The sequence below is a fragment of the Zea mays genome, chromosome 2 (assembly GCF_902167145.1).
Source record: "Zea mays cultivar B73 chromosome 2, Zm-B73-REFERENCE-NAM-5.0, whole genome shotgun sequence".
NCBI lineage: Eukaryota > Viridiplantae > Streptophyta > Magnoliopsida > Poales > Poaceae > Zea > Zea mays.
In genome coordinates, this window is record NC_050097.1 from 174,998,531 (window position 1) to 175,015,792 (window position 17,262).

A 17,262-nucleotide genomic window follows, 5' to 3' on the forward strand; every position below is an offset into this window, starting at 1 on the left:
TCTATAGCAACTTGGTTTAATCTAACTAACATTTTATAAACCAAGTTTGTGCTATTAGTGTTGAATTTTGCAGGATCACCTATTCACCCCCCCCCTCTAGGTGCTCTCATGATGACATTCTGGTATATAGTCCAACACTAGAGGAACATGCTACTCACTTGCAACAAGTATTTCAAACACTACAAGACCAACATTTATATGCTAAAAGGAGTAAGTTCTCTTTTGTAGTGAGACAGATTGATTATTCGGGGCATGTTATCTCTGAGAATGGAGTTGCCACTGATCCTAGAAAATTAAAACAATATCTATCAACAAGTGGCCAGTTCCTTCTTCACACACTGAACTTAGAGGATTTTTGGGGTTAACAGGATACTACAGGAAGTTTGTTAAGGGGTATGGTATGTTGGCTAAGCCCTTAACCTCTGTTCTGCAACACAAACAGTTCAGTTGGTCTAGTGCAGCACAGACAACATTTGAAGAGCTTAAGACTGCTATGATTACCACTCATGTACTTGGCCAACCAGATTTTGATAAAGAGTTTGTGATTGAGACAGATGCTTGTGGTAGAGGCATAGGGGTTGTGTTGTCTCAAAATGTACATCCCATTGCTTTCTATAGCAAGGCATTGGGGGTCAAAAATAGTAAACTATCTACTTATGAAAAAGAACTCTTGGCAATATTAATGGCAGTTGATGAGTGGAGATGTTACTTACAGAGAGGATCTTTTGTCATCGGATCAGATCATAATAGTCTGAGTCATTTACAGGACCAATCCTTGGCTACTGATCTGCAGAAGAAAGCAATGACAAAATTAGCCGGATTGCAATTCACTATGCAGTATAAAAAAGGTGCTGAAAATAAAGTGGCTGATGCATTATCTAGAGTGGCACATTGCATAGAGTTGTCTGCTATATCTACTTCTACTCCAATTTTGGATTCAAGAGGTGATCAACTCTTATGAACTGGATACACATGCTTAAGAACTTCTGAAGGAGCTTGCTGTTGGGGACTTGTTCTCAAATACTATGAATTAAGAATAAGGCAACACAAAAGAAGGTTAAATGGTTAATGCCCTTCGTCCTTCGAAACATTATTTCCCTTGGGATATAACGATCTTCAGACGAAGGCCATGAAGGACACACCTTCATCATTATGATATATGATAGTGATAATGAAAAACATATAAGATACAAAAGATAGCGTAAACATTTATATATCATTATTAAATCATTTCTATTTTATTAACACGGAAAAAATAGAAATGACATTAAATTACAAGTGTACCTTCGGCTTGAATGAGAGCAAAAGTACAAGCGTGACGTATCCGTGATTACCGGATCGCGTGAACAGTACCGCGATACTGTTCACCTATTTATAGGCACAGGATGCAACCTGCGCAAAATTACATTTATGTCCTTTACAATCAACTACAATAATGACACAAAACATCATGGGTCTTTAAGTCAATTCATCTTTAAGTCGGTTCGACCCTTCATCTTGAGATTTGTCTTTGTGCCGAAGCTTTACAAATAATAGCTTCGGCGCTTGCTTCTAAGAAGACCTTTCGAAGGTGTTCTTTTTGGGATCTTCGGCTACGAAGCATACCCCCAACAGTAGCCCCTTCGCGGTGCTAGATCGTTTTTCGTAACGAGCTTGATCCGTGAAAAAGTCTTTTAAGCTTCGGGGCGCCGAAGATCCAAAAACACCTTCCCTGAGCTCGTTGGCGAGAAACGATTAAAATAATCGTCGCGTGCGTGCCCCATCTTGTACCAATTACGCGCGCGCCAGCGATTCACCTTCTCGGACTCTGTGGCCCACCGCTCAGTGAATGCAGGTGACTGCTTGTTCGGTGCTGGGGATCTTGCCGATTCACCTTCCCACCTGCGGCACTATATAAACAGACGGGTAGGTGTGAAGTTACAACGGCATTCATTGCTATCGCACTGTTTTGCTGCCAAATTTTTAGTCATAGCCGAAGCTTAATCATCATGCTCAAACAAAACTTCGCTTGTACTTCTGCTTCGGAACAAGAGTAAGAGCTTCGGGGAAAACAAAAAAGTCAACACCAAAAACTTCAAGTAAGTCATAATCAAAATGGCTAGAGTTCGCTCTACTGCTCGGGTCGATCGTGAGGGAGACGAGACCGAAGCTACTGACACTGTTCCTATTTCGGAAGCAATGAAGCGCTCTGGGTTGGTAACACCGGAGGACGTGCCTGCTGCCGAAGACATCCCTGCTGCCGAAACAGAACGGACTGCTGTTGAAGAAACTGATTCCGAAGATGACTACAGTAGCGCAGTGCCGAGCAAGCCTAGCCACCTGGACTTCGGAAAGTCCACGATATCCGAAGCTGATTTTCCTAAGATGGTGAAGTTGGGCTATCTTAGTGAAGCAAAGAAGGAATTGATTCGTTTCGGTGGAGAGGAAACTATCCCGAAGCCAGGAAAAAATGAAGTGGTGGTTTTCAAAAGTCTTTTTAAAGCTGGTTTAAGATTTCCTCTGAACAAGATGATTGCTGGTGTATTGAAGAAATATGGGATCTACCTTCATCAGCTGATGCCTAACGCTATCGTTAGGCTGAGTGTTTATATCTGGGCCCTCCAAAGCCAAGGGGTGGAACCATTCTCCGAAGGTTTCTACCGAGTACACGAACTGCACTACCAAACCAAGGCTAGGGCGGATGGTTTGCATGAGAATTTTGGCTGCTACAACTTTGCTTACCGCAAAACTACAAAGTTCCCAGTGATTAGCTACCGAAGCAAATGGCCAGCAGGGTGGAAATCTGAATGGTTTTATGTCAGAGTTGACGAAGATGAAGATAAATTGGTCCAGAGTCCATTAGAACCGACCTTCGGAGAAACAAGACCCCCGTGCAACATGATACGGGGGAACCCGAGCCAGATTGCTTTGGCTGAATTTCGAGTAATTGCAGATCATATTGGTACTAGAGACTTGGTGCAGGAATTTTTGGCCTTCAGAGTATTTCCTACTTTGAAGGAATGGGAAATGCCGAAACTGGAGGGGGAGAAGAAGAAGGGGGAGCTTATTCGGTTGCCTTACCACTACAAGTTCAAAAAACATTTCAAAGTACCCTGCCAAGAATGGCTGGATACAATTGAAGTAATGTGCAACGAGATTCTTGGAAATTACTCTAAAAAAGAAGATCAGTTGATGACGGCGGCCTTCGGCACCCGTCCGAAACGAAGGCTAAACAGGGTGATGGATGCTATAGGATTTGAATATCCTGATTATGAGCGACTGGACAAAGGTGCCGAAGGGCAAAAAAGAAAAAGAGTGGCCAGTGCTTTGAATAAAGACGACGAAGATCAATCAAAGAAGAAGAAACAAAAATCTGAGGCGAAATTACTTGCTTCGAAGAAAAGAAAAGACTCGTCCCCAAAGCAAAAATCAATTGATAAGGAAGAAAAGACTTCTGCGACATCTTCTGATGCTGAAATAGAGGAAATCCTAAAGGTAATGATTGAAATTTTGCCTGTCAAACTAAGTCCATTGGGGCTTCATCTGACGAAGCTTTTTCATAAGGAAAAGGAGCCCACAGAAACAAAGGCACCTAGGCCAAAGAGGCAAAGGATTGTTACTGTGACAAAAGTGATTGAAGCTACACCGCCAAAGGCTTCAGCTCCGAAAGCGCCTGTTATTGAAAGTGTAACAGCCACCGAAGTTGCATCTTCAGAGGCCGCAGAAGAAGCTGCTAGAGCCACCGAAGATATAAATTTGGAAAGTGTGGCTCTTGATATAGATAAAATTCTGCTAGACATGGCCGCAGAGGAAGCTGTTGGAGCCACCGAAGAGGCTTCGGCCCCAGAGGCCGAGAAAAAGAAAGAAATTGCCGAAGAAACACTAGAAGATGAAATTTTCAATTTTCAAAACTTGGTTGGTCAAGAATTAACAAAAGCCGAAAAAGAAGAATTAAAAGAATATGCCATTTCCTGCGGCTACCGACCAGGGGCACTTCTCTTCGGAGGTGTTGATGATGAGAAGCTAGGCTGCATCCGAGATCAGACCGGAGCAAAGGTTATCGGTACTCTATCAAAGAGTATCAGTTTCCCGAAGCTCGAAGTCGATATTAGCCGCTACCGGCGACAACACATCGTCGGTAGTCTGTTTTATTCCAATTTCAAGGTAAACAATCTCCCTCTAACTTTTTATTTTCATAAAACATGCTTTGTAACGAAGGTTATTCGTGTACAAAGCATGTTATTGAGCAAAGCTTTGAGGATGCAACAAGATTTAGAAGACAAAAAGCACGAGGTTATAATTGAAAACCTGGAAAACAAAATAAAAGATCAAACAACTGCTTTTGAGAAAAAAGAGTTCGAACTCCAAACAACTGAAGGTTTACTATCGGAAGCCGAAGCTAAAATAACAGAACTGAATACGAAGCTTCTCGGTTCCGAACAAGAAAAGCTGAAGCTTACTGAAAAACTTGAGGCTGAAATCCAGAATGGTTTAACTTTGAAAAAATCATTGATAGACCTTCAAAACAAATGCTTGAAATTTAGCAATCAATGTGTTCAACGACTGAAGAAGGTGTTTTATTCAGTTGGGGCCAGTAGTGAAGAATTTATTCCTTCGGTTGAAGATCTGCCAGGAGCCTTTGAACACATCGAAGGTGAGATTGATGGCCTTGATGATGTTATTGCTGGACACGGTGACTTTTGTGCCCTGGTAGCTTCTCGGGGCACCGCTGCTGCGTTCCTAAAATCTGGCTATGAGCATGGAAAAATTATCAACAGACCCAATTTCAGCCTATCACCAGCAATTTTAGATGATATTCCTAACCTCGCCCGAAGCATAGCGAATAAATTTATAAAGGTGATATGGACGAAGGGTGGGCGAGAGAAAGCTGGTGACGAAGCCCGAGATCACCTTAAGCTGGTAACAATACTATACCTTATGATTACCTTTTCCTTTGAATTTTGAATTCAGCTAATAATACTTACATACAGGTTGACCAAGCCGAAGCTGAAGCTGCAAAATAGAAGGAAGAAGCTCCAGAGATGTTGTCGAAGCTCGAGTAGTCTGTAGAAATAGCTCAAAAAACTCCTGTGATAACTTGTATAAAGTATGATGTAATTGAATTTCACTTTGTAATATAATCTTCATTTTCCGTCCATGTATGAAATGCTTTGGTGTGGACGAAATTAATACTTTTGAGCCATAGGCGAAAAACACCTTCCCTTCTTTACGTACACCGCGAAGCATAAAATTGCCTCTTTTTCTCTTTTTCCGAAGCCTTCTCTTTCGAAGCCGAAGCAAGTTTGTATGTTATGCTGATGATGATCCTATGTATGTCTAAGTGAATGTTTATGAATGCAAATGTATGATGTAATGTATCGTGCAAATGAATGTTCGAAGACACGTATGAAACCATAATAACAAATCTTTGCCGTTTATTTTTCGGCTTCACCGCTTATTTTTCGGTGTATCAGCGCTGACTTTTCGTTGTAAGCCTCCCTTAGGAGCTTCTTCGCCTTTTATTTCGGCGGAATCAGCGTTGACTTTTCGCTGTAAGCCTCCCTTAGGAGCTTCTTTGCCTTTTATTTCGGCGGAATCAACGTTGACTTTTCGCTGTAAGCTCTGCATTCCCTTAGGAACGACTTTTGAGCAGAAAACTTACACTGCGCTCCCTTAGGAACGGCTGTTTTGTAGCTTCGTCGTGCTCTGCATCCCCTTAGGGACGACTTTCGAGCTTATCCGTGTTTTTTCTTTTTCTCGTTGCACTCGATGGTGCATACCCAGCTTTTACATTTACATCTTCGGGGGATATTGCTCTTGTAGAGTTGATATAAGAAAAAGAGAAATTACATGCTATGGTCCCATTAAAAACCTTTCTCCCCCTTTGGAAATGAAAAGGGTGCCATAGGAAAGAATAAAAAAGATTATAACAGGTTACACATAATACCGCCGAAGCTCATCCGCGTTCCAAGACCTAGGAATGTCGCTGCCGTCCATATCCTTCAGCCTGTAAGAGCCGGGTCTTGACGAAGATACTACCAGGAAAGGCCCTTCCCATTTCAACTATAGCTTGCCCACTGTGTCTGGGTTGGCGACTCTCCGAAGTACCAAGTGTCCTAGCTTAATATTTTTAAGCCGAACCTTTCTGTCACGCCATTTTATTGTCTCGGCTTGATATTTATTGATATTCTCTACAGCCTGAAGCCTGATCCCTTCTATAGCATCTTTTGCCACAGAATAATCAGCTTCGTCTTCTACCGAAGCCATTGTTCTTATTGATCCCGCTTTAGCTTCTTTTGGAGTTATTGCTTCGTCACCAAACAGTAATTTGAATGGTGTAAAACCTGTTGACCTTGATATTGTTATGTTGTGGCTCCACACCACTTTAATTAATTCGTCCGGCCACTTCCCCCTTGGCTGGTTGAAGATTAACTTCATTATTCCTGTCATTATAATGCCATTAGCTCTTTCTACAAGTCCATTTGACTCCGGATGCCGAACTGATGCAAAATGGATCTTCGTGCCAATTTGTTCACAAAATTCTTTGAAAGCTTCGGCATCAAACTGTGTTCCGTTGTCCACGGTAATGGCCTTCGGCACTCCGAAGCGACAAACAATATTTTGCCAGAAAAACTTTTGAACAGTAACCGAAGTTATTGTGGCTAAAGGCTTTGCCTCAATCCATTTAGAAAAATATTCCACTGCCACTACAACATATTTCAAATTCCCTTGTGCTGGTGGGAGTGGGCCTAGTAAATCAAGGCCCCATCTTTGCAATGGCCAAGTGGGCTGTATTAATTGAGTTAGAGACGAAGGTTGTTTTTTATCTCTTGCACATTTTTGACAACCTTAGCATTTTTGGACTAATTCTGCTGCATCCGAAGCTGCCTTCGGCCAATAGAATCCTTGACGAAAAACTTTACCCAACAGGGGCCTGGATCCGATGTGAGATCCGCACAGGCCTGCATGTATTTCTTTCATCAGCTCTATACCTTCAGTTCTGGATAAACATTTGAGTAATGGAGAACAGACTCCATGCTTGTATAACTCCCCTTCTATTATTACATATGGACGTGCTCTCGCCGCTATTCTCTTTTGATAAGCTTCGTCATCTGAAAAAAATTGCCCTGGAGAAAAGAAATGATCTCGGTTCTCCAATCTTCGCTATAAACAGGAGATATATTGAGCATTGCTCTTTCAAGAAGGTCAACCGAAGGTGCTTTTATTGTTTCAAAGAAAACTTCCGAAGGTAATGGCAGCCCCTGTGCTGCTGACTTGGCTAGTAGATCAGCGTGTTCATTTTCTCCTCGTGGAATATTTTTAACAGAAAACCCTTCGAAGGAGGCTTCAAGTCTTCGAACTGTATCCAAATACTTTTCAAGCTTCGGATCTCTTGCTTTGCAGCTTTTGTCAACATGGCTAGAAATAACTTGAGAATTAGTTTTGAGGACCGCCCTTCTTATCCCCATTGCTTTCAACTTTCGAAGACCCAAAAGTAAAGCTTCATATTCAGCAATATTATTTGTACAACTAAAATCAAGTTTCACTGCGTAGCATGTTCTGACTTTGGAAGGTGCAATTAAGACGGCAGCTGCTCCTGCCCCGAAGGTTCCCCAAGAACCACCGCAGAATACTGTCCAAGCTTCGGCATCTTTACTTGCTTCTTCTTCCTGAGCCCCTGGCGTCCAGTCAGCAATGAAGTCTGCTAACGCCTGGGACTGAATCGAAGATCTATGCACATAATCAATGCAAAACTCATTGAGTTCCGCAGCCCATTTTCCAACCCTTCCAGTAGCTTCTCTATTTCTCATAATATCCTTCAATGGTTGTGAGGAAGGGACAATTATATTGTATGCTTGAAAATAATGCCAAAGCTTCCTGGAAGCCATCAAAATAGCATACAGCACCTTCTCCAATTCTGTATAATTTTCTTTGATAAACTAAGAATTTTGGAGACGAAGTATATTGGGGCTTGCTTTTTGACTTGCCCTTCAAGCTTCTCTTGGACAAGTGCCGCACTTACCACTGAGTGCGAAGCTGCCACATATAACAACAGAGGAGCCCCTGGCGTTGGTGGAGTTAATGTCGTTAGGTCTATCAAATACTGCTTCAGCTCGTCGAAGGCTTTCTGCTGAACTGGTCCCCATTGAAAAACTTCGGCTGACTTCAGCACTTCAAAAAATGGTAAATTTCTCTCTACTGATCTAGATATGAATCGGTTCAGAGATGCAAGTCTTCCCGTCAGTCGCTGAGCCCCCTTCTTTGTGCTTGGTGGTTCCATTCGAAGAATAGCTTCGACTTTATTTGGATTAGCCTCAATCCCTTTTGTTGAAACTAGGCAACCAAGGAATTTCCCCTTCTTTACTCCGAAAACACACTTTTCTGGATTCAGCTTTAGACCGGCCTGTCTAAAATTAGCGAAAGTCTCCTGCAGATCAGCAATGTGATTTTCTTGCTTCTTGCTTTTTACAATGATATCATCAACATAAGTTAGCACATTTCTGCCTATCTGAGAATGAAGAACCTTCGCTGCCATTCTGCTGAAGCTTCCTCTAGCATTCTTGAGCCCCTCAAGCATCCGAAGGTAACAATATGTTCCGCTAGGGGTTATGAAGCTGGTTTTTGGCTCAGCCTCCTTCTTCATCCAAATTTGATGATAGCCTGAATAACAATCCAGCAGACTCATAAGCTCTGATGAAGCTGCTGCATCAACTAGGGAATCTATCCTTGGTAATGGAAACTCATCTTTCGGACAAGCCTTGTTGAGATCAGTAAAATCAATACACATCCTCCATTTGCCATTGGCCTTTTTTACCATAACAGTGTTGGCTAACCATTCTGGGTATTTTACTTCTCTGATGACTCCGGCGCTGAGGAGTCTTTTCACTTCATTCCGAGCACCTTCAGCCTTGTCATCAGACATCTTCCGAAGCCTCTGCTTTCTGGGTCTGAAGGATGGATCAACATTGAGCGAGTGTTCAATAACATCCCTGTTGACTCCGCAAAGATCATTAGCTGACCATGCAAAAACATCTTTGTTGTTGAACAGGAACCTTATCAAGGTTTTCTCCTGTTCCTCGGACAGTTGAGATCCCAATAGCACCTTCTGCTCTGCTATGTCATCACATAAGAGCATGGGCTTCGGCTGATCCGCCGAAGCAGCTTTCTCTCTTCTGTACTTGTATTGCTCACAAGCTTCAGCTCCATCTATGTTATGAATTGCTTTTGAGTCTGTCCAGTTTCCTTTGTCCCTTCTGGCAGCTTCCTGACTTCCATGAATAGCAATGGGCCCTTGGTCCGAAGGTATCTTCATGCAAAGATATGCTGGATGAAAAATTGCTTCAAAAGCATTGAGAGTACCACGACCAATGATTGCATTGTAAGGGTATTCCATGTCAACAATATCAAACACAACTTGTTCAGTCCTTGTGTTGTTGATAAATCTGAAGGTTACTGGCATTGTGATCTTGCCAAGTGCTACAATCTGCCTTCCTCCGAAGCCACAAAGGGGGTGTGTGGCATCATGGATCTTGTCTTTGGGCTCTTGCATCTGTCTGAAGGCCTTAGCAAATATAATATCCGCTGCACTACTTGTATCGACCAAAACATTGTGGACCAGAAATCCTTTGATCACACAAGAGATAACCATAGCATCATTGTGTGGGTAATCCTTGAGCTGAAGATCCTCTTGAGAGAAGGTAATCAGGATGTGAGACCATCTTGACTTGATGAAGGGTCCTTGTACCCCTACATGTTGTACTCTTCTCTATGCCTCCTTCTTCTGTTTCTTGTTAGCCGGCTCTGAGCATGAACCGCCTGTTATCGGGAGCACAAGCTTCGGAGCTGAAGCAACTCCAGCTTTGAACAAAGCCATCAGCTCAGCAAGTGGATGTGAGTTCACCGGAGGTGGGCGCCAATGTTGGGGACTTGTTCTCAAATACTATGAATTAAGAACAAGGCAACACAAAAGAAGGTTAAATGGTTAATGACCTTCATCCTTCGAAACACTATTTCCCTTGGGATATAACGATCTTCGGACGAAGGCCATGAAGGACACACCTTCATCATTATGATATATGATAGTGATAATGAAAAACATATAAGATACAAAAGATAGCGTAAACATTTATATATCATTATTAAATCATTTCTATTTTATTAACACGGAAAAAATAGAAAAGACATTAAATTACAAGTGTACCTTCGGCTTGAATGAAAGCAAAAGTACAAGCGTGATGTATCCGTGATTACCGGATCGCGTGAACAATACCGGGATACTGTTCACCTATTTATAGGCACAGGATGCAACCTGCGCAAAATTACATTTATGTCCTTTACAATCAACTACAATAATGACACAAAACATCATGGGTCTTTAAGTCAATTCATCTTTAAGTCGGTTCGACCCTTCATCTTGAGATTTGTCTTTGTGCCGAAGCTTTACAGATAATAGCTTCAGCGCTTGCTTCTGAGAAGACCTTTCGAAGGTGTTCTTTTGGGGATCTTCAGCTACGAAGCATAGCCCCAACACTTGCCATCCAAAGTCCCAACACTCAGGGTTTTTCTTTGCAGAATGGTTTGATCTATAAGCAACAGCAGTTGATGGTTGGGCAGAATGTGGGTTTACACATAATATTAATTTCAGCTTTCCACTCCTCAGTTGTTGGGGGCCATTCAGGTGTTATGGCAACTTATCAAAGACTTAAGAAACTCTTTTACTGGCCTAGGCAGAAGACAGATGTTGAAGTTTTTGTTAAACAATTTCAGACTTGCCAGCAGGCGAAACATGATAATTGTAAATATTCTGGACTTCTACAACCATTACCTATTCCTCAGCACAGTTGGCAAGATGTTTTTATGAATTTTGTTGAAGGGCTTCCCAAATCAAATGGGTACACAATTATATTGGTGGTAGTAGACAGGCTAACTAAATATGAACATTTTATTGCACTTAAACATCCTTATACAGCTCCTCAGATAGCCCAAGTTTTTTTCTCAAATTGTGAAGCTGCATGGACTTCCCAGATCCATCGTCTCAGATAGAGACAGGGTTTTTACCAGCACTTTTTGGCAGGAGCTGTTCAAATTAACTGGCACTAAACTGCAATTGAGTTCAGCCTACCATCATCAGTCTGATGGACAGACTGAAAGAATCAATCAGTGCTTGGAGATGTTCTTGAGATGTTATGTACACCAAACCCCTTCCCAGTGGTCTAAATGGTTGAATTCTGCTGAACTTTGGTACAACTCAAGTTATCACTCATCCTTGAAGTGTTCTCCCTTCAAAGATCTATATGGAGTTGAACCCAATTAGGGTGTGCTACCTAGTATTGTCCTTTCCAACTCTTCTGACGCCCAAATCACACTGCAACAGCGTCAAGATTTCTTGGAAATGATCAAGTCCAATTTAGCAGCAGCACAAAGTCAAATGAAATATTATGATGATGCCAAGAGAACTCCCAAACAGTACAAAGTCGGTGATATGGTTTATCTTAAGCTACAACCCTTTGCCCAATCCTCAGTTTCTCACAGACCGTGTGCAAAGTTGTCCTTCAAATATTTTGGACCCTTTCAAATTGTGGAGAAAATGGGTTCTGCTACTTACAAACTACAACTTCCAGCAACAGCGGCTATTCATCCTGTATTTCACGTTTCACAACTCAAACTTCATGTTCCAGATAATGTGCCAGTATTTGGGAATATTCCTGCTCCTGCATTTTCTGAAGACATTTCCCCAGTTCCTGAAACAATCCTGGATAGGCGCCTAGTCAGGAAGGGCTTCGCAGCTGTCGTTCAGATTCTAATCAAGTGGGCATGATTACCAGTGGAGATGGCTTCTTGGGAAGATTACAGTGTATTGCGTGATCGGTTTCCTCAAGCAACCATCTGGGGACCAGATGGTGTTTCAGGGGGGGTATTGTCAGGAATAGAGATGCAGGCGACACCGATTGAGCAGGAATAGAGTGGGCTGTCAAGTGTTTTCTAATTCTGTTTTGTGATACTTACATGGGCCGTATTGGGCCGAGTTGTGTGGCCGGCTGTGTGTATAAAGTCGCGCTTGTACGGGGTTGAGACGGGCAGAGAAGAAAATACCAAATACCACTTACCTCTATTTCTCTGAAATCTTCTTCTTCTTCTCTACCATCGCGTCTTCTCCGGTGATCACCGGATTTCTGTTCCTGGGTTGTGACACAAAACCACATGTTCAAAACTTGGCATGTAATAATTCAACTAATTTGCGAGTAATAATCTTGGTTTTGACTGTGAATTGCTTCTACCAAATTTGTTTTGGGGTAATTTGTTTAAGATGTCATGTAGTGCATTTTGCAAAATTATGGGATTCCTCTAGCAATTAGTGGAAGGAATTAGCCTATTGGCACTTCATATTTAACTGAAACCTTGCACTAGCAGCATCAACTATTAGTACTACTTTGGTTAGTTTGTGATATTGGTAGGTCGTAGATTCACAAGCTACACATGCCACTTGTGAAGTATCAATGCTGATTCTACTGTTGCTGGCTATTGACTATGATAGACCAATGGATAAAGATGCACTTCTTACATTAAATTCCATATTTGTGTATTACAATGATTTTGCATGTTTCCTACTGTAGTTAGCTTATGCACTTTAAACCTAAGTCACAACTTACTAAACATAAGTATAGTGGCTGTATTACTGCTTGAGTCATGCAATTGAATTTAGTTGGTTTAATCCCATTGCTACATACCATGTAGAACTAAAAACAGTCACTTATCCACTGTACTGAATCTATAAAACAATCTAGCACTAATATTAAATTAAATCAAATCTGGCGACAAGAGTTTAAGACACACATTTCCAAGTTTAAACTGAGTTGTCCCAAGAAGAAGTTAGAAGCTACTTTGACTTTGCTTCATAACACATCAGAGACTTGTTAGTTTATGAGAACATCCCTGATGTCCTAGAACTCTAAAAAGCAAAATTCCATTGCTCTATCTTCACCGCCGAGGCTGAGTACATTGCTATAGGCCATTGTTGTGCACAATTACTTTGGATGAGGCAAACCCTCAAGGACTTTGGCTACAATTTGAGCAAAGTCTCACTCCTATGTGATAATGAGAGTGCGATGCGCATGGCAAAAAATCCTGTTGATCATAGACACACAAAGCACATAGACATCAAGCACCACTTTTAGAGAGACCACTCACTTATAGACCATGTTAGTACCCATCCCTAGTTAGCCGATATCTTCACCAAGCCTTTGGATGAAAATAGATTTTGAGTTAAAGAGTGAGATATCTTAGATTCTCGAAACGTGGATTGAGATGTTGCACACATTGCTTCTTTTGCTATACCTTTGATCATGTTGATTACTTACTGTTGGAGGACGGTCCAGCGTGCCACCAGACCAGTACTATAGACGACCCTGTGAATTTTATGGTAAAATTCCTGAGACCTCGAAGTTCATTCGTACTACGGTTCGGTGCACAATCGAACAGACAGATACGCCAGGCTATCCAGCGCCTATGTCTTGGGCCTCTATGGGCTCGATCCGGTGTGCCACCGGAGTGGTCCAGTGAGGCCCAGAATAGCCCAACATAGGGTATTTTGAGCCTATATTCTCCAATTTTTTTTGGTTTTCCATGTGAGCTTCCCTACGACTTAGACACACATAATTATCACATAATCCAATTGACTAAGTGTGGGAAACTCACCTCTTTCATAGATCTTCAGTAGAGTTCTTGAATTAGCTCAAACTAAGTCCAAAATGCACTTTTTGTTACAAAAGGGGTTAGGGGCCAAATGCAAGTGCTAGAAACATTGTAATAGACCTATGTGACATGTCTAAGGATGCAAACCTCACAGATTTACCAGTTTACTCCAAGTTGCACTTCCAGGCCCCTGTTTCAGCTCTTTTGGACTTGAAACCTTAAATGGCCTTTTAGTGGACCTGTGCTCAAACTCATGCCAAACTAGTTAGTCCAAATTGGTGTGTTAGACACTTAATCACCAAAATATGTAGAAATGACTATCTAGCACATTTCCCTTTCAAGAAGAGGGGGTGAGTGAGGGTAGGTTAGAGAGAAAGGGGAGAAGGGAATCTAGGGTGGTTTCTGGTGCACCGTGCCCGAGCGGGGCTCATAGAGGCGAGAAGGATGGCAGAGCTCCAACGACATCGACGAAATGGACTTGCGGTGGTGGCTCTATAGGCGCGTGAAGTAGGGAAAATGGGCACGAGAGTGGTGCGAGTGAGGAGCAGGGGTCTGCGCGAGATCTAGGGTCTCTGTTTTAAAGCCCGGGTGACATGCGGGGAGCGGGGGCTCGTGGGGGAGTGAGTGGTGGTTGTCCATGGGGAGCGTGCGACATGAACGTGAGGTAGGATAGGAGGTTGAGGAAGAGAGAGTGGATGGGTGGGCTCAGAGCGTCAGCGGGACGGTGCAGGCATGCGGGCATCGATGCCGATAGGCAGGGCCTAGTTGGTAGCGAGGGCAAGGAGTGAAGCGTGCTGGCGACCGAGATGTGGACCGAGCAGGAAATGGCCCTAAAGGCCGCATGAGGGGAGAGGGAAATGTGAGGGCCTAGTTGTGCACATGAAATTCATCTAAGTATATATAACTATGCAAATAAAAATATTATATAAATCATAAAACAAATGCAAATTACATAGTTTATAAACTATAAATAAAAATAATTTAGTTCATAAAACATTTTTTCTCGAAACACGCAGGAGAGCTGCGTATTAATATATTAAGAAAGAGAAAGAGATCTAAGAACAGACCGGGTACAATCGACTCCTTACGGAGGTCGAAAACACAAGTACAAAAACACACTCATCTAAGGCACAACAAACAGGCCACCGCTAGTCTTAAGGCCAAATGCCCCTAAGACCTCTAGCCCCAGCCATACCCCCACAGCGTTGCATCCTCCTGGATGTGTTGCAGGACATCTCTGGTACTCGGGGATGCTCCATCGAAGACACAAGTGTTCCGATCCTTCCAAAGCCACCAAGCCACAAGGATTACCATCGTGTTAAAACCTTTTTTCTTCTCTTTGGATACCTGGCCTTCGGCATTTCTCCACCAATCTTGGAAAATCATGTCCTCAGGCCCAAGCGCCAGGTATTGCAGCCCCACTTTACACAACACCTGCCACCAAATGTTTCTAGAGAACACATAGGAGAGCAAAATATGTTGGACTGTTTCTTCGTGTTAATCGCAAAAGAGGCATTTGTCATGATGATCCATACCTCATCGGGCCAATCTGTCAGCCGTCCAGCACCGATTGAGTGATCTAGCCAAATGAAAAAATTTACATTTTGGAGGAGCCCAACTCTTCCAAATTCTTTTAGCTGGTTCAAAGGATGTTGTACCGGTCCAAAATCTGTTATAAGCCGTCTTAGAGGAATAGAAGCCAGAAGCGCAAGGCACCCAAAGGTGGACATCAGGAACTTCTGTCTGTAAATGAACATCTTGAATCAGGTCCAAAACAAGAAGGAACTCCCAGATGACAAGAGCAGTCAGACTCCTAGAGATATCCTGAACCCAGCTGTTATCAGCAAGAGCCTCCTGCACCGTGCGGCCTGTCCTGACCCTCCTTGGAATACGACTGATCAGGTACGGGGCAAAAACTACAATAGACTGCCCTTGAATCCATCTATTTGTCCAAAAGAGGGTTGTAGCACCATCCCCCACAGAAAAGTGAACCGAGACCTTGAAGAGACTTTCAGCATTGGAATGTACTTTTATGTCGAACTAAAAAACTTAATATGTAAAAATAAACGTTACATAATTCATAATTTTTAATGATTTTTAATAAATTTTGGATTTTTTTACTTTTTTGGATTTTTACTTTTTGGTTTTAAATTTTTTTACATCTCGCGATCCATACTAGAAACCGGTGGTCACTGTCCTCGTTAACTGGCCAACCTAATTGACACTTGTTGTCACCGACGCAGTTGATGCCGATCCACGTTGGCACCAGTGTAAAGCTGGTTCCAACCCTTCCAGGCTATATCTATCGTCGCGTTACTATCAACCGGTCTGTATCTACTAGCATCAGTCACTCAGTCCTTATCTACCACAACTTTCTTAACTTTTTGGTGCACATTCTTTAATGTCAGCATACATTCATAGAAAAAATTGTCAAACATATAAACAAACGGATAAAAATTATGTAGTTCATAAAGAGAATAAAAAATACATTACTTAAAAACACTACACAATACATAGGTCAAATTACAATAAAAATTACACAATGCACAAAACATAAAACTTGCATTATTTGATTTTTTTACATAACTAATAAAAATAAAATCTAATTCTTGTGGTGTAGATCTCAATTATGCTCTATTAAATCATTTTTTAGCTAATCATCCACCAGACATGTATGGAGTGCGGCTACACACTGAAGGATGGCTGCAAGTCCCATCTTTGCTTCGGGGGTGACCATTGGTGCTGAATGAAGGACTCAACTGTCTCATAGTCATCCAGACCACATGATCTTCCACGCTCATCCTCAATCATCGTATGTAGAATGATACATGCACACATGATCACACTAAATACATGGTGGAAAACAGTAACATGGGTTGCGAGAATATAAAATCGAGCTTGAGCATCCCAAATGACCTCTCCACGTCCTTCCATGCACCCTCCAGGCAAGCAGCAAACATCCGTTGCTTCGGAGTTTGTGGGAGCAAAATGATCTTCACGGACATTCGACATCGAGGGTAGATGCCATTAGCGAGGTAGTACGCCTGGTTGTACTCGTGACCATTGACCATGAAGTTCATGTTTGGAGCATGATGCTCTTTTTCACCCGTTCGAAGCTTCCTTTCTTTGGCTTTGTATGGATCTTATGCATATTTACGCTTTAGCTTTGATTTAGGTCCTTATCCTAAGGCCTTGTTCCAAACCTCTAAAACTAATAGTTAGCAACTAAAATTTCCTAAAAGTTTTAAAACAGGTCAGCTAATCGACTAGCTAATTGTTAGCTATATATACTCCAAATAGCCATTAGTTGTTAGCTGGTCTAACCTTGCTAAAACCAGCTAACGACTCATTAGCTAACTATCAATTAGATGTAGAGGTTTGGAACCGGGCCTAAGAATGTCCGAAAAATGGTCTTTGTTATTATAGGCCTTCATCTAGAGATCTTCTAACCAGCAAGTCCATTCAGTGGGTCCGATGGATGGCCATGAAGCTATACTTCATTGGGTTGGAGCATGATGCTCTTTGGTCCACTTGGTCCAGGGCCTACTTTGTTAGGGTACTTTGTTGTTTGATGCCGTGCTAGTAACTCAA